General features: G+C 41.2%; 1 long non-coding RNA gene across 2 annotated transcripts in view; it reads right to left on the bottom strand.

The window, feature by feature from the left end:
* Positions 1–575: 575 nt before the first annotated feature.
* The window catches only part of LOC116566159, a 191188-nt gene continuing 168859 nt past the window's right edge, over positions 576–22904 (bottom strand). Inside the window, exons 1-3 of one of the 2 annotated variants that reach the window (XR_004275764.1) lie at positions 6129–6306; positions 3607–3820; positions 576–2171 (exon numbers count right to left, since the gene is read on the bottom strand). This is a non-coding gene — a long non-coding RNA (uncharacterized LOC116566159). Of the gene's footprint in view, positions 2172–3606; positions 3821–6128; positions 6307–22904 lie in introns of those variants that run through there. The other variant, XR_004275765.1, reaches the window with a different exon arrangement.

Here is a 22904-nt window from a genome sequence, read left to right as displayed (position 1 = left end):
GGCTGGTCTCAAACTCCTGACCTCAAGTGATCTGCCCACCTTGGCCTCCCAAAGTGCTGGGATTACAAGCGTGAGCACCCAGCCAGAAAGCTTTCACTAATCTATTTTTGTCCTGGTAACATATAGCTCATCATTCTTTTAATGGGTAGAGCATTTCACTGTATAGCTGTATCGTAATTTATGTAATTATTAGCTATGTTGTTGGGTATCTACGCTGTTTCCCACTTTCCAGTATTGGATAAGTTCCTTAGAAGTGGATTTTATGACTCAAAAGGCAAAGAAGCTTTATGTTATTTGGTACATATTATCAAATAGCCATCTAGAAAACTTGAAAAATTTGGAGCTTGTTTTTAAGTTTAGAAATCAGAAAAAGTATTAACAATATTGTAGTCATGATCTGTTGCTTATGGTATAGAACCAAGGTCAGCAAACTCTTTCAGCAAAGGGCCACATTGTAAATATTTTCAGCTTTGCAGGCCATAAAGTCTGTGTTGCGTCTCTGCCATTGTAGCACAAGAACAGCCATGGACAATATGTAAATGAACTGGCCTGGCTGGGTTTCAATAAAACCTCATTTATGAATCCTGAAATTGAATTTCAAGTAATTGTCACATTATAAACTATTATTCTTCTTTCGGTTTTTTTTCTCAGCCATTAAAAACAAGGCCCAGACTATGGTTCTCAGGCCACATAAAAACTAGTGCAGGCTTGATTTGACCCACAGGCTGCAGTTTGCCAATTCCTGGTGTAGAATTGAGTACTTTGATAAACAGTTTTGCAGCACACTAAAACATCCCTCCCTGAGGAGAAACTTGAACCTTCCTGCAGGTTGTTCTTGGCTCTTTAATATTCACGTGATATTAAGACTTCCTTGGACACCACCAACTGTTGGAGCAGTCAATGGGTAAATGAATGTCCCTGCACATTAATTGCTGTCAATATTGATTCAAATCGCAGTTGAGCATATTTCCCAAGAATTTAAAGAATATCCATTCCTATGGTTGCTCAAAGTTGTCCCTGGATTAAGCCAGACCATTAGAGCTGTGTTCAGAATCCAGCCGTATTGATCACTCCTCCCCTTCCTCTCTCACCCTCTTCCTTTGTCACAACTCAGACATACACATCCATACGCTCCTTACTCCTCTGAATTCCTCCAGAGTAGTTACACTTTTGCAAGATGTGGTAAGCCTATGTTGAGAGATAAAGACACTCTCACTTATCTATGAATTTGTTCCTTAATGAATACTGAAGAGGACATTGTTGATGATATCCCATGTATCCTTTGTATGAGGAAGACCTTCATCTCTGTTGGGGAATCAATTAGGCTTCTCTTAATTTTAGCATCTTTTTTATGCCCTAAATTCACCAAGTCTCTTCTTACCTTTTTACAGTATTTTCTCGTTAATTAGCTTTCTTTATACATACTTTCATTTATTTGGTTATATTGTATTTTATGTAGCTTTATAAACTATATCTTCTCCTTTATCTTCATTTTTTAGTAGAGAGATTTTAATTTTTTAAAAAGAATGGGGGGTGACATGCAGGGATGTGGAAGGTCAGGATTTGCCAGCGGGGAGGGGTGAGAACGGTCCTAATGCGCCTCGGTAATCTTTCAGTTTTCTCATAGGATTTCCTTCTAGTCTCTTTTCTTAGTGCAATATAGCAGTGCCATTCAAAACAGAACCCCACATTTATTTAGCTAGTCTCCCTTTTGTCTAATGGCTCCATTTGTGAACCACTTTGTCCTGGGAGCCCAGACATGGATTCCCCTGAAGGTCTGGGGACTCTCAGGCTGGAAGTTCTCTGTGCCCAAGATCAGGGCCCAGGAAGGAGCTCAGGCCAGAGAGTTTGCCCTGGGGGTTTATCTGCAAGGTTGTCGGGAATGACAGCAAAGAGCCAGGCTGCTTGATGAATCCAACGAACAGAAAAATCTGTCAAAACACGCAGAACGTTCATTGCAGGGATCGTGGAAACATTGCCTATTTGTTTGGAGCGCGTTTAATTATTTTTAAACATATGCAGTCTGTAGTTCAGAGAACATGTCAGGAATAATAGAGGAAGAAAAGCAAACGAGGGGAGGGCGGCGCTGTTCCCGGAGCGACTCCTCTTCGCAGCTGGCTGATGGGGAGAAGCAGTCGATGCCCTCCGAAGTGTGGCTCCCTGTCTGTCACCTAATGAAAAGCAGTAGGGGGATTAATGTCATTAGCTTCAGGCCAGCATGCTGTGTAGTAAACAGATATACATCCTGGCTCATTTAGGGTAGTATTTCTCAGCTCCTGCCCACTGGCCTGCAAAGGTCACTACCAGCCTTCTATTAGTTAAATGGGAAAAAAATGGGGTGGTTGAGAGAATCTTGTGGTCTGTTCCAGTGAGAGCAGTCGCTGGGGATTCTGGCACCTAACTCTACCCCTCCCTCCCTTCACTCACCCTAATTGGGCTTAGATTTCTTCTTTGGGGAAAATCTGAGGTAACCAGAGAAGATAAAAGCTCTACAAGTAAATGCTTTGCAGAAGAAGAAAAAATGTTTTATTTTGATAACTAAATTGACTAAGGGGTGTGGAAAAAATTGGGGGTTTGCTCTTTGGATATCATGGCCATCTCTCTTTCCTCTTGAACTGAGAGCTTTTTCCACATATTAGCACACGCAAAGCTGAAGACTGGGCCATGCATGTTCACTTTTCTCTGATCCACAAAAATGTGAACAGCAAACAGCTACACATGAATAAAACTTAGATATTTTATGTTCTTAGAAAACACAGAAATTCTGACTTTAAGAGTGGAAACTATTTGGAGGATGGTAAATAAAAACATAAGAATGTCAAGAGGAAAACGAATATTTCCTGAGGATGGTGACCAACCTGCAGCCACAACAGGAAATTTTAAATGGAGGAATACCCAGAATCCTCCGGAGAGAACCAGGAAGAGTCTGGGAAGCCATTTTGATAAAATGAAGAAATAACAACTAAGGACAAGAAAAAGCATGTTTGAAGGAAACATGGCGAGGAAAATTTAGAGTTAAGACAACATTCCACAAATAGTAGATAAAGACAAAAGTAAATGCTGCCTTGTAAGAATTTGTCTTGCTTCTTATCAAAGCAGAACACTCTGTTTTATACGAAAGCTTTCAACTGTGCCCTGAGATTTGTGGGATGTGTAGTATTTTGCAGCAATAGATGTTACTATCAAAGAAACAATACGAACGAAAAGTAAAGAAAAAATTCAGAATCATTTGTATACCTTATGCCACAAACTCAATTCAGAGCTCCCCCTCCATAGCCCTATGGCTTCCTGGGAGTCACTGGGAGTCATATTTCCTGAAAAGCATCATGGCACAGTTAATTTTCTCTTCCACTAGTAGCAGGGCAGCAGTGGAGAAAAGGAGATAGGGAGAGGAAGAACACACCATCAAAAACCAAAGCAGAACAACACAACAACAACAGACAGAAAGAACAAGGACAAATTTAAATAGTTTTAGCTTTTAAAGATGAAGTTAAATCTTTAGGCCTTACCAGCCTCCAGGTAGAAATAGGATCTGAGAGCCTGATACTAGTGATCAGATTGTTCTCACTGGTCAGCCTCAGGCCCTTCTCCTAGGTTGTAACTCACAAATAAGAAGGAGGAGGCCACTCTGATGCCTCTCGCTGCTCTGGAGAGCCACACACCTGGGAATCATCCTCTAACCCCTTGCTGGCCCCGCCATGTCCCAAGGAAAATGGGGACTTCAATGCAGAAAGATTGCTACCCTGCCCAATCAGCTGCTTCCTGATCCTTCCAAAGGACTGATTCCCATTTTCTTCATCAGGCCAGGGTCAATTCTCTCCTGCACACAAAGAGAGAGGATCTATGGTTCTTGATGGTTAGATTTAGGCCCCAGAGCCAGCCTGCAGGAGACCCATCCTGGCTGATCTCTCCTTGACTTGTCTCTTCTGAGTCCAGGCTTCAGTGCAGGACACTCCTTCCTCCTGGGTTCCTTTCTTTTTTATCAAAGCACTCATGCCATGGATGCTGAGTGGAGGTGGGTTAAGGGGCAGAGGGAGATGAGGTGGGTTTCCACCATCTGAAGGTGAGCTAGGATCTACCTCTCAGAAGTTTGATTACCAAAACTTACAAGAAAATGTTGACATCTTACCTGACTTAGTATGTTAAAGTTGCCCTTATGAACAAAAAGGGGAGACTAATGAAACTAGGCATCATCCAAGCTTTTTCAGAAATTGTATCAAATAGAGAAGGAATATGCTCTGTGTGCAATTATAAGAAAAGTGAGGCCTCCCTGCTTCATTTTAACTGATTGACTGATATTGACTACTGAGTGGTTTTTTTTTTTTTTTTTTTCTTTTTGGTAAAAATAAAAATCTTAAGAGATTCCCTCTTGCTTGGCCAAATCTAGCAGTTTTCATGTATGACAAAATAAACTCTTCCAGCTGCAGAATGCTGGGGCTATATTTTCATCTCTGGGGTCTGGTGACTACATAAACTGTAAGAACAAAGCTAGAGTGATTTATTTACTAAGTGTCATTGGAAACTTTAGATTTTTTAAGGGTTTGTAAACACGTACAGTATGGGACATATTAGATATACTGTTTGGATAACACAGAACACTCATAGCAACCTTGCACGTTACAAATTTGATCCAGAAAGCCAATGGGGGTGTTTTTCATCCCCTTCCTTGCCCAGCCAGTGTCATTGTCTTGCCTGACCTCAGTGTCACAGGGCTTTCTGCATGAGGAAAGAGGAGTACAGTGGTCTCAGAGCCCTGGCCCAACCAATCAAGGGAATTGGGATCCTGTGTTCTTTTCATTGGACTTTACACCTTTTTGTTTTTCTTTTTTCTCTATTTTTGAGACAGGGTCTCACTCTCTTGCCCAGGCTGGAGCACAGTGGCACAATCACGGCTCACTGCAGCCTCTAACTCCCGTCTTAGCCCCCTGAATAGTTGAAACTGGAATCACACACTACCATGCCCCGCTTATTTTTTATATGTTTTGTAGAGATGGGGTTTTGCCATGTTGTCTGGGCTAATCTTGAACTTCTGGGCTCAAGCTATCTGCCAACCTTGGCCTCCCAAAGTGCTGGGATTACAGGTGTGAGCCACCATACCCGGCCAACTTGAAAATTTAATGTGGATCAGAAGCATCTGGAAAATTTGTTAAACATGTAATTGCACAGATTCTACCTCTGGAGACTCTGATTCAGTAGTCTGTGTTGAGGTCTAAGAATCTGCATTGTAATAAGTACCTCCCCTCAATCTAGTGATTATGCAATATAAGGATCACATTTTTGAAACACTGATTAGATCTTCCAGTTACAGTAATGCTTTAAGTACCATGGCACTTGGAGCAGTGCTTTTTAGGAAGGTGTGAAACACAGCATTTAGCATGTGTCAGGGGCCTGGCCTCATTTGCTTAAGGCGTGGTGTCACTTTAGGACAACTATTGCCATCTTGATGACATTTGTTTAGTGTACATTGCAGATGAATTATCTTCTCTATTCCCTCTAGCAGTCTGTTTAGAGCTGGAACCAAGTGACCATAAAATATTGCAGGGAATTTGAAATTTATTCCATTTAAGTCTTCATATTGGAGCTCAGGGCGAGAGCAAAATGTGTGGGGCTCATGTGGCCTGTGTGTATGATTATCTTTATGTGTGCAACTCAGAAACATGGGCCTTGAGCAAGAAAGTAGCTTAGTGGGTGGTGCTTTGTAAGCAGCATAACACAAAACACATAAGAAAACTGTATGTGGGTATGTGCACGCGTGTGTGTGGTGAGTTACACTGTTTGGCACTTAAGGGTTTGGACCTATACCAAAGGCAAACCACTGGAAAAAATACTTGTCATTTCAGGGACTGCATAAGGTGACAGAATTTCCTCTATGTGACATAAATTTCACTCTCGCTGCCCAGCTGGCCGATTGTTCCAATTCAGTAAATCACAGATTCAACAAACATGTATTTAGAGAAGGAGAGAAGAGGAGGAGATGAGTAATATCAAGCTGTGCAGATAAGAAGGCCAGGGCTAAGTCTTTGAATTTGTGCACAATAGAATGAATACCTTTTATCCATTCGCCCCACTAAACAAGCAGCACCAGGAAAATCATTTTCCAATTAGTCAGCAGGTTTCAGCATCATTACCTTTGAGATCAGATTTGCTACCATTCAAAAATGCATCAGAGGCAGTGTAGGAAGAGTTCAGCATCATTCCTGGCATGCGAGGTCTGGGAGGAGGTGAAATTAGATTAGCTGCAGGAAAATGGGAGGGTTTACATTACCAGAGGGGCTCTACCTGGCTCCAGGCTTAACAGTGAACAACGCTTTCAGCATATGGCATTACAATGGATTAGTGATCAAGTACGATTAATCCTAATAGATCGTCTTTTGAACCTCAGTGGCTTGTTAGGTGAGAAAAAATGGTCTGTCCCCAAAGTGTCAGGTGAAACTCTCATTTGAGGTAAGACTACCATGTGGAGATGGGTCTCCATCTGGTGGCTTCCTTTTGTGAAACTCCACCAGAAGGTGTTTTAATGAGGCTTTTATAGCAGGCACCACCTGCCACTAATCTTCCCCTCTAAAAAGGTGTAATTGAGGGTTGGTTTTACAGTATGGCTCATAGCCTAACCTTGGGAATTCATCAAGAAATGCAAATCTGGGTGGGATGGTGTAATCATGAAATGCCATTTTGGCTTTTGGTTTAGACTGAAGTGGTTATAGAAATTTGTGGTGGGCTAATTACAACCAGCTATATAGTAGCTTCGCCTTTTCAGTTAGATTAATACGTGTGTCATCTCAGAATTAAATAACCAAGTTGATGGTGACCATATGTCTTCATTCAATTTTTTGCACATGTAAAGAGTTGCAAGGCTGCTAGTGGCTCACACAATTTAAAGGTTTCATTTACACTATTAAGGTTTAACTGGTTTGAATTTACTGCACATTCGTCCTCTTAGTACATGTTTCAGTTCTACAATGTATTATTTCAATGAGACATGAGCAAATTACAGAATCACTGAGTTGTTTTCTATCTATGGGACTTGGGGAGTAGAGGTATTTTTCTTTATGTCTTAATTTAAGATTCAGATTTCTGTGACACTGCTATGCTGGCAGGTTAGTTATTGATTATGCTGACATTTCCACTCAGGACTTTGTTTGAAATATGCTATAGAAGATGGAGAATTATAGAATGGCTTTGATTTTTTAATTCAACAAACATGAATTAAGTTCTTACTATATACTAATGTTGCTACAGATTAGGAAATAATACTGTTAATAACAGCAACAATAATATTACACAGATGCTGCTTCCCAGTAGTGTGATATTATATTGTTTCCATTCTTGTGCTACTCAGAATATTTTTGAAAATCATTTTCTTTTGCTAGTATCACTTTAGAATATTATGTTAAGAAACATCTAGCTATACATAATCAAATTAATACTATATATACTTGGTGAATTTCAGTGTTTGATCTTCATCTATGTGCCATTTTGAAAGACAAGGAAATGGATGGCTCCTGTTCACTTGCCTTTCAATTACTAGTTTAATGATAAGAGTACTGCAGGAAAGGTAGATGACCCAAAATATCCCCAAATTCATACTTGGTTTGCAGTTTGAGTTTGGAATGGCATTTATGAATATCAAATATTTTAAAACAGAAGACATAAACTGCCATCCCAAAGGCTAAATCTGACCTGCAGTTTTATATTTGGGCTTTTATTATTTTTGTTTGCTGGACTACACAGGGTTTGTGTTTTTTAACACAAATTTTATTCCATGTGGACATAATACACTCTTTCCTGTTCACAAAGGCCCTGTTTACTTCTAATCTTACACCAAAGCACACTGACAAAATTGAATCCCAGATCTAAATAACAAGGCTGATATTCACACAAGTTTGTGAGCATTGGTCCCTTACTTTAGAATCAATCCCTGAACATGTCTCCATGTGTGCAGTGAAGCCCTTAGGAACATATGAGTGAGGGAGAAAGCAGGAACCCACCCAATTAGCAGGATCGCAGAAGCCAAATCTACCATTTGTAGGGCTCAACATTTTATAACTGTTTTGCTCCCCCATCCCTAATGTCCTTGCTACACAACCAGAAGCCAGACACTGGAGGGACAGGATAGGTGAGAAGAAGGTAAGACCACATTATGTAAACTATTTTCCACTTAGAAAAAGATTTTACGATCAGCTTGAAAACGTGTAACTCTAACTTCAACTTTCGCAATGTCTTTCTCCAGGAAATGTAGTTCTTACAGACATGAATGATTAGAACTAATCCTGCAAAAGAAAAAGAGTACATGAATATTGTTCTCTCATTGACAGGAAAATGAGGTTGATTCTATTTTTATTTAGCCTTGAAAAATTAGGAAATCAGTCTATCATTTCCCCCAAATAATCCCTTGGTGTTGGTTTAATTTAGAGGAAATAATAGCTGCCTGAAGGTTAAATGACTGCCTGACGCATGGTCTGTCTCTTAGTATTGGCTATGTCCATGCATCATATTAAAGAAGTATCCAACTTCTCCCTGCCTCAGTTTTTCCACCTATGTTACTCCTTCCACTAATGCCATAATCAGACTTAGCCTTGGGAATTACTATGAAGCAAGAAAATGTTGTCTTTGAAGTTTCCTCACTCGATGCTGTCTTTTACTTTCCTGTGATGTCTGGTAATGCTCTTCCTGAATGCAGCCCCTCCTCAACTGCAACACAATGCCAGGGCTTCCAGCCTCAGACAGTTCACATCCACATCTGTGCATCGTGTCTCTCCAGCCCAAAGTCCCTGGGCCATGATTTTCTAGCTGCTTTCACTGAGCACCTTGCTGTGAAATGGGTTTTGGTGGGCTTATGATTTTGGACTTTTTAAAGCATTCAGTCTTAAGCCAAGGGAATGGTTCTTTTGATAAAAATGAACAAAAGCTCTGTAGCTGGATTAGGGAATCACAGATGAGAAGGGGCCTATGGATCACCAAATCATACCTCGCTTTGCCACCACTAAAGATAGGTTTAGAACAAAACATTTGATTTCTTGAAGACATATTTAGTCAGGTCTAAATGAATTATGAAAAGGGAACTTAAGTTTAACACAAACTATGATAAGGATTTTTTTTTTTCTTTTGAGATGAACTCTCGCTCTGTTGCCCAGGCTGGAATGCAATGGCATGATCTCGGCTCACGGTAGGCTTCGTCCCCTCCTCCTCAAGGGTTCAAGCAACTCTCTTGCCTCAGCCTTCAGGGTAGCTGGGATCAAAGGTACCCACCACCACCACCCGGCTAATTTTTTGTATTTTTAATAGAGACGGGGTTTCACCTTGTGGTCCATGATGGTCTTGAACTCCTGAACTCAGGCAATCCATCTGCCTTGGCCTCCCAAAGTGCTGGGATTACAGGTGTGAGCCACCACACCCAGCTGATAAGGATTTTTATGAAAATTAGAAAGTTATCTGAGTATGTTTCCTGTCACTTTTAGGATTGGGGATAGTCAGAATTGAGGTATATTGGCTAAAACTTTGCGATCCCATGTTTTTGGTAATAAGTAGGTGAGTACTCACTTCTTTGGCTCAGCTAGAAGTCAAAGAAGTCTCTTTAAGCCCTTTTCTTCCTCACACAACATTTGCCAGCATAGTGACACTGGGCTGCATTTTGTGTCCCTGGGTATCTTCAGTTCACTACCATTTGTCCTCTTTCATAAATTACGTCTTTATTTTATTCTTCAGCATTCAGCTTTCCAGCTCTCCTATGCTCTCCCTAAGAGCCTTGCAGTGTGCCATTCTTCCTCTGGAGAACCCACCTGTAAATGCATTTTTCCCCCTCAGACTTTGTACATGAATCCCAAAAACGAGGTTGGCTCACCTTGACATTTTATTGTTGTCTGGCATTTTACCTTCTATCTTCCTCCGTATGTCACATATGTTTGTAACTGAGGCCAGGAAAGTTTTAAGAGAAGGGAAAAAGAAGAGAGCAAAAGAGGGAGGGATGGGGAAGAAAGGACCAAAAGATGTTGTTTAAATCCTTGTTTCTGTTTTAGATAAATCATTTAGACAATGATCTATCTCCCTAGAATCAGATAAAAATGTAGGTAAGCAAACTTAGATGAATTTCTCTATGAGAATTACTCACCCAAAACAGTAGCATAGGTATGGTGTTTGTCCCTGAAAACAAATTGGTGGCATCTGGCAGAGATTCACAAAAGTGCTTGTGAGACTTACATGTATGGAAGATTCCTGAACCAGCACAAGATTTTGATTCGTAGACCTGGGTTGAACTCCAGCAATCTCCATTTTAACAACAACCCACAGTGGTTCTGACACTGTTCTAAAGAAATGATATTTCAAAGTTGTTGGCTATTTCATCAAGATCTTCATTACTCTCCTTGGCCCTTTGAGAATCCTGAGTTAGGAATTTCAAAGATGAATGTTTCTAGAGAAAGAACTTGTTGCATAGAGAACCGGTAAATTTTATTGCAGATTATGTATTTTTTAATTTAAAGAAGAGCTGTCTTGGACCAGTTATGCTCCATAAATAAAGCACATAAGCATTAAAGTTAAGAGTCTAGCCTCTGAAGCAGTTACTGTCTACTCACCAAAAGAACTGGAATGATTATAGGCAGCCCAGGCTGGGTATGTAATATGGGTGTTAAGACTCTGTTTACAAAAACCAATATGGGAAGGCATGGAATTTCCAGACTGAGTGCTATTTGTATACACAGTTCCTCCATTTGTATTCTAGAGGAACCCAAAGTTTGTTTGCTGCAGGTGCAAATCTCACATTGCAGCAAAGCTGGGCATTCCATGGCTCCCAAGCTGATGTGTTTCCCTGCCTGCCCTACGCTTCACTCCTTGTCTACTCTAGCCAGTTCCTTAAAGAGCATCTGATTTAAATAAACTATAGCCTTTCGAAGCATTATTGCTTAAAGCCCCCATGCCAACTCACAACACTATAAAGTTTGAAATCATCAATCAGTAATTATCTTCATATGTTCATGATGAAATAAAGTTGCAGAAAAAGCCAGTTTTTGCTTCAAGAGTACCCTCTTTTAGTTCTTTTAGGGTGGTGATGTCTATGGCCATTGGATAGTCTCATGCTCAAAGAAATTCAAGTTGGAGAAAGCAAAAGTATCCAAACATGAAGGGCAATGAGAGCATCCCAGCCTTTGGCCAACAAAAGGACTTGATTCAATAATTTTTGGCTGAGTCAACGTACTTGAAATTTAAATTTTTCACCCAACATTCCTATCATATATAAAGGATTTCAGATAGACATGGACTACTAGTACATAATATAAACCACTATTCTTTTTAAACTTAGAATCTACATGTGCATTCATTCTGAAGCTTATCTTTTATTTCTAAAGATTGCAAACTAGATGCAATATTAACTTTCAGCAAGCAGGCCTGGTGCTTACTCATGAAAAAGTTTCCCTTCTTTGCTTTCATCCATAGGACTTTCTATTCTGACAGTGTTTGACTTCATCTCTGATTGATCTTTAACTGGCATGAATTAAAAGACTCTCCCTGAATAAGAAGTGCCATGGAAATAGGCACCTTTCATCTTTGGAGGCAAAGGAGCCCTGTGCCACATGGTGGGGTGGCAGTTCCTTTGATCAGCATTTCTTTACTAGAGCCCAGAAATTGAGTCACCCTACCAGACACAGCAATACAATAAGCAGCCAGTATCGCAACGGAACCAATGCTAAGCAGTGATTGGGAATTTCCATCAGAGCATCTTAATCCACTGGTTTGAATTGTCACCATGAGTTCCACGATGCCCATTAAAATGACTTCAGGTCACCTTTACTGAGCCTGCCCATTCACTCCAAAACAATTATTCTAATCCCTTTAGCAGACCCAATCCCTTAACACTTATGAAGTGCCCTCCTACGCAGGGTGCTGACATTTTCCAGCAACACTGGCCTCTTTGAAATGCCAATCAAAAGTCCTCCTTGTTAAAATACACGACCCTCTCTGCAAGTATAAACAGACCTTCATACATCACTACCACCACCATCATTAAAAAGCACTTACAGAACACCCACCTGTGCACGATGCTGTGCAGCCGGGCCCAGAATGAGCAAGTGTTCCAAGTGCTGACCTAAGGAAAGAGTGGCTATAGCCCTGCTGCTTCAGGGTTCTTCTGCTGTTTATTTAACACAGACTGTGCCTAGGGGCATGGGCCTGCAGCAGACCACTTCTGGTAGCTGGGTAATTGTCCCAAGAGAATTAATTAGCTGCTTGACAGAGCAGATCTAGGAAAAGTAGTGTGTGACAAAGCTCACCATTAAAGTTTTACCAAAATACTACTTCCCAAAATGTTAATTACCACTCCCCAGTACTCAACTACTTGGTTCAGCACAGGGTGATTCAGAAGGATCTTTCAGTTCTTTTCCTTCCCCTACCTACTGCCACCCTATTGACCACTCACTAAGGACAGAAGGGTAAATAGAATTAACGTTGATCTAGTGTCATACTTTTAACCAGCAAACCAGGGCAGAGGACATAGGTTTATTTACCACTCCCCTACTTAACCGCAGGGAAACTTTGGGAAGCTGATAAATACTCTGGGCTTCAGTTGTCTTCAGTGTAGAGTGGGAACCATACCACATGCACGAGTTGTTTTAAAGGTTGAGTGAAACAACAGAGTGAAAATTCAGTGCTTGGGACTGTGTTAGAGAAATCTGGGCTAAAGCTTAGACAAGACCGATAGTATTTACTAAGTCTGGGAGCCTTTTGAGAGGTGAAGCTGGGAAGGTCTTTGCACACTCAGGGGCGAGAAAGTCTGATGAGAAGGAGAGAGAAAATAACAGGAAAAAAGGAAAGACATTTAAAGCTAGCAAAAGTTAGGCAGGGACAACCAAAGAATGAGGGTGCCTGGAACCTAGGGACTTCACTGGGAGGTAGAAGAGAGGGTGAAGCCTCAGAGAGAGAAACAGTTGTGGAGGGGATCTGTGCCGTCATCCATTCGTTCATTTCCTCGGCCATGTACAGACATCAGCACTTACTGTTGTCTACCCTGTGCCTGAGGCGATGTTTGGCAAATTTACATGATTCTTTATGCAGGAAGCAATGTAGTGACCTGGAAAGAACAATGACTGTGGAGACGTGAGTGTGAGTCCTGGCTCTCACCTCTATGATTTTAGGCTTCTCATTAGCACCATTTTACCCTTCTTTAGCTGCATTCTTCCTGTGGGCCCAAAGAGACATATGTTTTACATAATTTTAAAACTTGGCATAATAAAAAAAGAACTGAGGCTTCAAATCTAGCTAAAAACGTGTTTTGACAAAGATGTATATGATTTAATTTCCTTCTCCCCACTGCAATGTTTTTTCCACAGTGCAAATTTAGGTATCTGCCCTTTACTTAAACCATATACGCCATGACAAGCAATAAAGGCTTTAACAAGAAACATGAATAAATCTAAAGATGCGATCTTTCCAATTCAGAGATGTTTGTTCAAAGCGGTTCCACTCAATAGTCTTAATCTCTTAAAAGGAGTCTTTGTTTGTTTGTTTGTTTGTTTGAGATGGAGTCTTACCCCATCACCTAGGCTGGAGTACAGTGATGCAATCGTGGCTCGCTGCAACCTCCACCTCCCAGGTTCAAGTAATTCTCCTGCCTCAGCCTCCCAAGTAGTTGCGACTATAGGCGCGTGCCACCATGCCCGGCTAATTTTTTGTACTTTTAGTAGAGACGAGGTTTCACCATGTTAGCCAGGATGGTCTCGATCTTCTGACCTCAACTGATCTACTCGCCTCAGCCTCCCAAAGTGCTGGGATTACAGGCGTGAGCTACTGCGCCCGGCCGAGTCTTGGTTTATAATGGAAGAGTCCCCTACTTAAGACTGCTTGAAATGGCTGCAGAGGGAACCTAGTGCAGATGTCTGAAACCTAGCACGATGATGGTCTTAGGCTCCGTGTCTTTCCCAGTGCTTAACGATGATTGGTAACATATTCCAAAATTCTAAGTGGATATCGCTTATTCAAAATATATAATACAGATAGATTCTAGCAAGCAATATTTTACCTACAAAAGAAAAGCTAATGTGGGCTGGAAACATCCATTGATTTTAGATGTCCACATACTAAAGAGGATGTGTTCAGTGTAGTTCACGCAATTCTGATTGGATACCCACATTTGTAAGCCTGCTCCATCCGAGCTAACCTATAGAACTTCAGTTTCTCTATTGGCAAATGGGAACAGTAGTGTGTACCACCACAGGGATATCAGTAAAATTGCACGAGGAAAAGTATTTAAATATCCTGGGACCAGTCTACCTAAAAAAAACCCAAGACTCCTCTCAAGAGATTAAGACTGTCTTTTAAAGCAGTCTTTTTAGTTCCTCATGTACCATCCTTTTAAATGCTGATGATAGGTCTCCCCACCTATCATCAGCATTTAAAGAAAAACAACAGGCAGTTGAACATGTAAATAAATAACACCTGAAAATGTATTATTTATTTACATTTTCAACTGTCTGTTGTTTTTCTTTCCTTCATTTACTAGAATGTATGCCCCGAGAGAAAATCTCGCTTGTCATGTACATGAAGACTTGCCTGCTCATAGGAGGTACTCAAAGTTTGTTGAATGCATAGTAGCTGATCAATAAATGACAGATATACACAAAGCTATACATATGTGTATATATCCATATATTTATAGCTTCCTTACTAGATAATATCTGCCTATATATATATATATTCAAGATAAAAACATTCTATATGAGCTATCATAATTCTAATTTTATGTATATAATAAACGAGTTAAGAAAGGTTAAGTAACTTGTCCAGCTTCACAGTGCTGAGTGTTGGTCTTGGGAATTGAACCCATAAACCCACACCCAATTTACGTTTCTTCCATTACATCACAGCTGCTACTCACTAATATTTTCTTCAAGAGGTGGCTGTCATTCTTCCTTATCATACCCTGTTTTAGAGTCTATTTCATAGTATGTAACTTTATCTGTCCTTCCCAGTATTTCCTCGGCCCTCTTTCCAGCCCACAATAGCCTGTTCCATATGTACAGGGATATAGCTCGAGTATCTTTATGTGCTTCTCTGACTCTGATCTTGTTTATGGAGCCATCTCGGGGCTGTTTTTCCAGAAGTGGGCTGCTCCTGCATTCTTAAAGCCCCTCACTTAATTGACTATTCAAAAATCAGATACTGTGAGCCCTTGTCCCCATGCAGTTATAGCACCCAAAAGAAACACCACAGATTTTCTTCTACTTCACAGCAAAGTTTGAGCCACACATGCAGCAGCCGCTGATGGACTCCACACCCCAGCTGTGCCGCTGAAGGGTGACTGTACTCAGGCAGCCGCTTCCAAATCGAGCTGCTGAAATGGGGCCTCCTGAGGCTTTGGCAGTGTTAATTACTGAATCCTCCCAGCCTGCCAGCCAGGCTTCTCCACGGAAGGCCTCGCCATGTGGAACTGCTCCTGGTGGCACTCCCTCTGAGCTTCCATTTGGCAGCAAGCAGGCGGCATTTTAAAAGATGTTTTTATTTGCTTTAGCCTTCAGTTCATCCTCCCAGCTCTGCCCACGACTCTGACACTTCAGGACTGAAATATGTTTTTTGCAGTTGTGGCCGAGTTCCCCCAGGTTCCTGAATCCTGCATTTAATGAGATGGTTGTCAGAGGAGAGGCCAGAGCTGGAAACATTGACCCAGGTTTTATATTCAGGGGTCTGTGCACACAGATCCACCACGTGAATGGTACAAGGAAGGGCATGGGACAGCTCTTTACCCTGTACGTCTGACTAATTTTAATTCCAGTGTCTTCCTACATAGGACATGCTCTACATTCGTATGTAATATTTAACTTTTCTGTAAGAGTTTATACAAAAGACCCTTGGTTGGGACAAGAATGCTTTTGTGACAGGTTTCCTGAAAGAAAAGACTCCATATCACTTTTAAGCCTGATTTAACTTGATCTGTCAGTCATAAGAATTTGGCCAGCTATACTACAAAACAATGCAAGTCCCATTCACAAGGGCTGTAATATGCCATTCATTAAGACGACTCTCTCGGCTTCCACCGTGGGTGTCCTCTTGCTCCACCAGAAGACCTAAGGGGGTAAAAAAGAGCCAAGCCACGAGAATAGCTGCAGTGGAAGGCACTGTGGTCACAGGGCCAGTGCCAATTCCAAAGGCATGTACGAACCAAAATACAGATGTTCGATTTGGCCATGAGAGATGGCATGTGGGCCTTTCAGGTTCAGTGAACCAAACAAGCTGAGGTATTTGATCTTCCAGAAGTGTGCCCATAATTCTAATTGCTAGATTGAATTCTCCTTCTCCGGAAGATTAGCTGTAACCAATGACTAGGGACTGATGCAGAGAAGACACTTTATTCTTTTTCTTGGTTTTTGTACCATAAAGCTTTCAGATGGAGCAAAGAGACAGGTACAAGTCAGGACACAAATGGAGTCCAGTGCTTTCTGCTGCCTCATCTGAAAGGCAGTCCTGAAAGAGACACCCCAAACAGCAAGTGGACAGCAAGTTATTCTTGGGAAATCATGATCTAAATTTCCCACAGGAAAAGAATCCCAAGCCTATTACTTATACAGTTTGTATTTTCTCCAACTTAAATTCCCAAGGAAATACAATCTTCTCCCCAAAGTTCAGTTCCGTGGTTTGAACTGTACCTCACAAGAATTCCTATGTTGAGGTCCTAATCCCCAGTATCTCAAAATGTAATCTTATTTTGGAAATAGGGTCATTACATATGTAATTGGTTAAATTAAGATGAGATCTTAGTAGAATAGGGTAGGCTCCTAATCCAGTATGATTGATGTCCTTATAAAAAGGGAAATTTGGAACAGAGACACTCACACAGGGAGAATGCTGTGCGAAGATGAAGGAAGAGATCAGGATAATGCCCCATAAGGCAGCAAACGCTAAAAGTTGCCAGCAAACCACTAGAAGCTGGGGGAGAGGGACAGCCTAGAACAGATTCTCCCTCTCAGCCCTCAGAAGGAACTCACCTGACCATGCCTTGATCTTGAACTTCCAGCCTCTAGATCTGTGAGAGGTACATTTCTTTTGTTTAAGCTATTCAGCTTGTGGTGCTGGTATGGCAGCCCTTGCAAACTAATTAATACACCAACTGTAACTGCCTTTTTCCATCTGTGTCCCCTCAAAATTAAAACTCTTAAGGAGAATTCTCTACCAGTTTTCCAAGTAAGTTTTAGAAAAAGATAGCTGCCTTATGAGCTGAACATCGTTAGAGGTGAGCAGATTACATTATGTTTGCAGGCCAATGTATTTTCTGTAAGGTTATTTCTAAGCACTGTATGTATTGCAAGTTATTTAATGTCCCTCTGAGGAAAGGGGAAATGGAGCTATGGAAGGGCAGATTCCCTGGAAATGAGGCTCTGTGGTGGAGAGCTGCATGCACACTAGGGCTTGCTCACAGAAACAATACCTGTAAGGAGATGAGGCAGAGGAGAAGTTGAGTGGTATTGTGGCTACAACAGATGGATAAAATGATGACTGTCCATCGTGGTCCTAAGATCAGCTCCAGTGTTAGGAACTGTAAATTGTGTAACTATTTTCCTATAATTTTGTGAGGAATAGAAGCTTATCAAAATCCTGAGAAACCTGTTCCCAGATGGGGTTAAATGTCCACAAAAGTTGTATGCTGCCCAGCAATGTAAGGAATGGACTGCAGTGGATGCTGTGGTTGTCAGCCAATCCCCCCTTCAAGATGAAGATGATCATTTCCTCAGATGCCAGGAGTCACGGCTGCTGAAGGCTCATGGTAGAGTTCCTTCCTCAGCATTGACCTCAAAGAAAGCCACCTCATCTTAGGACACACCTCATCTAAGGGACATCCCACATTGAAGAGCTCAAAGTAACCAGGTAGCAGTCGGAATTCAAAGTTAGTGATACTTTTGCTGTGTCCTCTGGGTGGAAGCCTTCCCTTTCTGAAGTTCAAAACTTCTGGGTCTTTGACACACAGAGTTTCAGAGATGACAGAAAGCATAAATTATCCAATGGGATCTGTCAGAATAATCAGGGGCAAGCCCAATATCACCTTTTGTTCCGAGACTTGGTATTCTACCTACTGGGGATGTAATACCATGTAATGGTCATTGTATGTGAGTGTCCATTGAATCCTGTAGGATGGAGCCCCTCCTTGCAGTGCCCCCTCCAAACTGGCCCATCAGCTGCTCTTTGAAAATGCTATCCCTCTGATCCAGCAGGACAGAAGCTACTGGGCAGTACAGTAAGTGTTATGATTAGTGGATCCATGGTCAATGTTCATAGCGGGCCCTTCTGTGCTATAAAGTGGGCTACTTGGTCCTATGTGATACAGGATCCTGTGTTTGGGATCATATGTGACCCCAGATAATAAGGCTGGTTGAGGCCGTCGGAACAAGAACATCATACCTATATTCAGGATGTATTGATTTCAACCAAGATAAATTGCTTTTTCTTCTAAAGTGGAAACAGTCCAACATAATCAACTTGCCATGAAGAGGCTGGTCAGTCCTTTTGGAAATGTTACCACATTAGAGGCTAAGTGTGGGTTTCGATCACTGGCAGGTTGGCTATTCTCAAAGGCAGCAGTAGTTAGATCAGCTTTGATCAGTGAGAATCTGCAGTGTTAGGTCTAGGTAAAGACTCCTTCCCTGCCACCATAACTACTTTGCTCATGAGTCAATAGGACAAGCACCTGGGTATCTGATGACCTAAACCCTATTTCAGATGCACCACTTCCATATACAAGAGATTGCTGTTAGATTTGTCTCATCATATGACTTGATGCATCTGACAGGATCAAAACCATGGTGGAAGTTGTGGTCACAAGATCATTTCATATCCCATCATAATGCTACCAGGGTAGTAGCACACCATAGACTTTCACATAATTTTCTGGTGCAGATGGCATATCCTTGTTCCAGAAACTTATGTGCTTACTCTTACTGTGGCTTGCCATATACTTTGTATACAATTTTTTCCACCATAGTTATCTTTATTATAATACCGTATACTCTGTATAATACCATAGGGTGTGCCAGGCCTCAAGACCCAAGCAGCAGGGTCACTTGCATTGCAACTTAGACTGGCTACAGAGCTTTCCTGCTAGGTTCCCGCTCAAAGCTGACAGCCTTTTAAGGCTTTTAAACTCACCAGTGAAGGGAGAGTTTATAGAGAAGATGAAACTGTAATCCCACCATCACTCAATGAGTCAGAAGCCAGGGGTGACTTACAATTACCCAAACCTACTGAGCTTGCTGTTGGAAAGATCTTTGTAAGGATTAGGAATTAGGTTAAAAAATTAAGAACCAATTTCAAGCAAAAATTAAACTTTGTTTCTCCTTAAACAATTAACATACCAGAGTCAGTTTTCCAAACCCTACCTCCTGATTAAATGCCCTTTAAAACTGAAAAAAAAAAAGTACATTTAACAAATCATATTCATACTCAGAATATGTTGACTCCATTGTAGATACAGGAATACTCTGCTTCCTAAATGCAAAGAGGCCTTCCAGGAACTGTATTTCCTTCTTGGGGGTGAGAAGACAAGGACACTAATTTGTCCTGTACTTCAAGGGCATGCTCCTGCATACCCCACTGATACTTAAAACTCTACTGATATGGTTGGGCTTGGAATCTTTAGAAATTCTTTCACTCCCTGGAATGTATGTGGCTTAACAAAACTTCTGAAATTCTTGCTGATTCTTGCTAGTCTGGTTTGATTAATACTATGTTTTTGAGATAGTGGGCCAAAGTGACGTTCTACAGAACGTCCACAGTGTCCCTTGGACTATACTGAAAGAAGGTTGGAGAGTTAACACAGCTCTGGGGAAAGACTATATATGCACATATTTGTCTATTTCATGTAAGGACAAATTGCTTCCAATCCTCCTTCCTAATAGGGTTGAAAATGAACACAATCACCATCCCAATGGCTGCATACCATGTTCCTAGGGCTCTGTTATTATGTGCTTATGAAGATATCACATCTGACAAAGCAGCTACAGTGGGAGCTACTACTTGGTTGAGTGTTAAATGCTCCATTGTCATTCTTGAATTTTGCACAGTGAGCCAATGAATTAAATGTTTTTGCATTACTATGATTTTTGCATACTGTAGATCTTTAAGGGCAGCACTAATCTCTGCCATTCCACAAAGGATGCAATATTATTATTATTTTTATTATACTTTAAGTTCTGGGGTACATGTACAGAATGTGCAGGTTTGTTGCATAGCTATACACATGCCATGGTGGTTTGCTGCATCCATCACCCTGTCATCTACATTAGGTATTTCTCCTAATGCTATCCCTCCCCTATACCCCCATCCCCTACTATTCCTTCCCTAACCCCCTACCCCCAGACAGGCCCCAGTGTGTGATGCTCCCCTCCCTGTGTCCACGTGTTCTCATTGTTCAACACCCGCCTATGAGTGAGAGCATGCAGTGTTTGGTTTTCTGTTCTTGTGTCAGTTTGCTGAGAATGATGGTTTCCAGTTTCATCCATGTCCCTGCAAAAGACATGAACTCATCCTTTCTTATGGCTTCATAATATTCCATGGTGTATATGTGCCATATTTTCTTTGTCCAGTCTATTGTTGATAGGCATTTGGATTGGTTCCAAACCTATTGTGAACAGTGCCGCAATAAACATACATGTGTATGCCTCTTTATAATAGAATGATTTATAATCCTTTGGGTATATACCCAGTAATGGGATTGCTGGGTCAAATGGTATTTCTATTTCTAGATCCCTGAGGAATCACCACACTGTCTGCAAGAATGGTTGAACTAATATACACTCCCACAGACAGTGTATAAGTGTTCCTATTTTTCCACATCCTCTCCAGCATCTATTTTCTCCTGATTTTTTAATGATCACCATTCTAACTGGTGTGCGATGGTATCTCAATGTGGCTTTGATTTGCATTTCTCTAATGACCAGTGATGATGAGCTTTTTTTCATGTTTGTTGGCTGCATAAATGTCTTCTTTTGAGAAGTGTCTGTTCATATCCTTCCCCTACTTTTTGATGGGTTTTTTTTTTTCTTGTATATTTGTTTAAGTTCTTTGTCGATTCTGGATATTAGCCCTTGTCAGATGGGTAGATTGCAAAAAATTTCCCATTCTGTTTGTTGCTGGTTCACTCTAACAATAGTGTCTTTTGCTGTGCAGAAGCTCTTAACTTTAATTAGATCTCATTTGTCTATTCTGGCTTTTGTCGCCATTGCTTTTGGTGTTTTAGTCATGAAGTCCTTGGCCATGCCTATGTCCTGAATGGTATTGCCTAGGTTTTCTTTTGGGTTTTTATGGTGTTAGGTCTTCTGTTTAAATCTTTAATCCAACTGGAGTTAATATTTGTATAAGCTTTAAGGAAGGGATCCAGTTTCAGCTGGTACTGGTTGTTCCTTTCCGTGCTTCCTTCAGGAGCTCTTGTAAGGCAGGACTGGTCATGACAAATATCTCTCAGCAACGGCTTGTTTGTAAAGGATTTTATTTCTCCTTCGCTTATGAAACTTAGTTTGGCTGGATATGAAATTCTGCGTTGAAAATTCTTTAAGGATGTTGAATATTGGCCCCCACTCTCTACTGGCTTGTAGGTTTTCTGCTGAGAGATCTGCTGTGAGTCTGATGGGCTTCCCTTTGTGGGTAACCCGACCTTTCTCTCTGGCTGCCCTTAGCATTTTTTACTTCCTTTCAACCCTGGTGAATCTGATGATTATGTGCCTTGGGGTTGCTCTACTTGAGGAATATCTTTGTGGTGGTCTCTGTATTTTCTGAATTTGAATGTTGGCCTGCCTTGCTAAGTTGGGGAAGTTCTCCTGGATAATATCCTGAAGAATGTTTTTCAGCTTGGATTCATTCTTACTGTCATATTCTGGTATACCAATCAAACATGTTTTCAAACATAGATTTTATCTTTTCACATATCCCATATTTCTTGAAGGATTTGTTCTTTTCACTTTTTTCTCTAATCTTGCCTTTTCACTTTAAGTGAGTTAATCTTAAATATCTGATCACCTTCCTTCTGCTTGATTGATTGAGTTATTGAAACTTGTGTATGCTTCACGAAGTTCTTATGCTGTGTTTTTCAGCTCTATCAAGTCGCTTATATTCTTCTCTATGCTTGCTATTCTTGTTAGCATTTCATCTAACCTTTTTTCAAGTTTATTAGCTTTCTTGCATTGCGTTAGAATATGCTCCTTTAGCTTGGAGAAGTTTGTTATTACCCACTTCTGAAGCCTGCCTCTGTCAATTTGTCAAACTCATTCTCCATCCAGTTTTGTTCCATTGCTGGTGAGGAGTTGTGATGCCTTGGAAGAGAAGTGTTCTGGTTTTTGGAGAATTCAGCCTTTTTGTGCTGGCTTCTTCCCAAATCCTTGGACTATCTACCTTTGGTCTTTGAAATTGTTGTCCTTTGCATGGGGTCTCTGAGTGGACATCCTTTCTGTTGATGTTGAAACTATTTCTTTCTGTTTGTTAGTTATCCTTCTAACAGTCAGGCCCCTTTGCTGTAAGTCTGCTTGAGTTTTGCTGGAGGTTCACTTCAGACCCTGTCTGGGAATCACCAGTGGGTGCTGCAGAACAGCAAAGATTGCTGCTTGTTCCTTCCTCTAGTAGTTTCGTCCCAGAAGGGTACCTGCCAGATGCCAGCCAGATCTCTCTTGTCTGAGGTGTCTCTCAGTCCGGATACATGGGGGTCAGGGAGACATTTGAGGAGGCATTCTGTCTTTTATCAGAATTTGAGCACTGTGCTGGGAGATCTGTTGCTCCCTTCAGACCTGCTGGGTAAGGACATTTAAGTCTGCTGAAGCTGAACCCATAACTACCCCTTTTCCCAAGTGCTCTGTCCCAGGAAGGTGGGGCTTTATTTATAAGTCCCTGATGGGCTGCTGCCTTTCTTCAGAGATGCCCTGCCCAGCAAGAAGGGAGTCTAGTGA

Source organism: Sapajus apella, unplaced genomic scaffold (genome assembly GCF_009761245.1).
Source record: "Sapajus apella isolate SASKATOON/1434 unplaced genomic scaffold, GSC_monkey_1.0 scaffold42, whole genome shotgun sequence".
Lineage (NCBI taxonomy): Eukaryota > Metazoa > Chordata > Mammalia > Primates > Cebidae > Sapajus > Sapajus apella.
The sequence above is the reverse complement of the archived record's forward strand: the minus strand, read 5'-3'. Positions and strand labels throughout refer to the sequence as shown.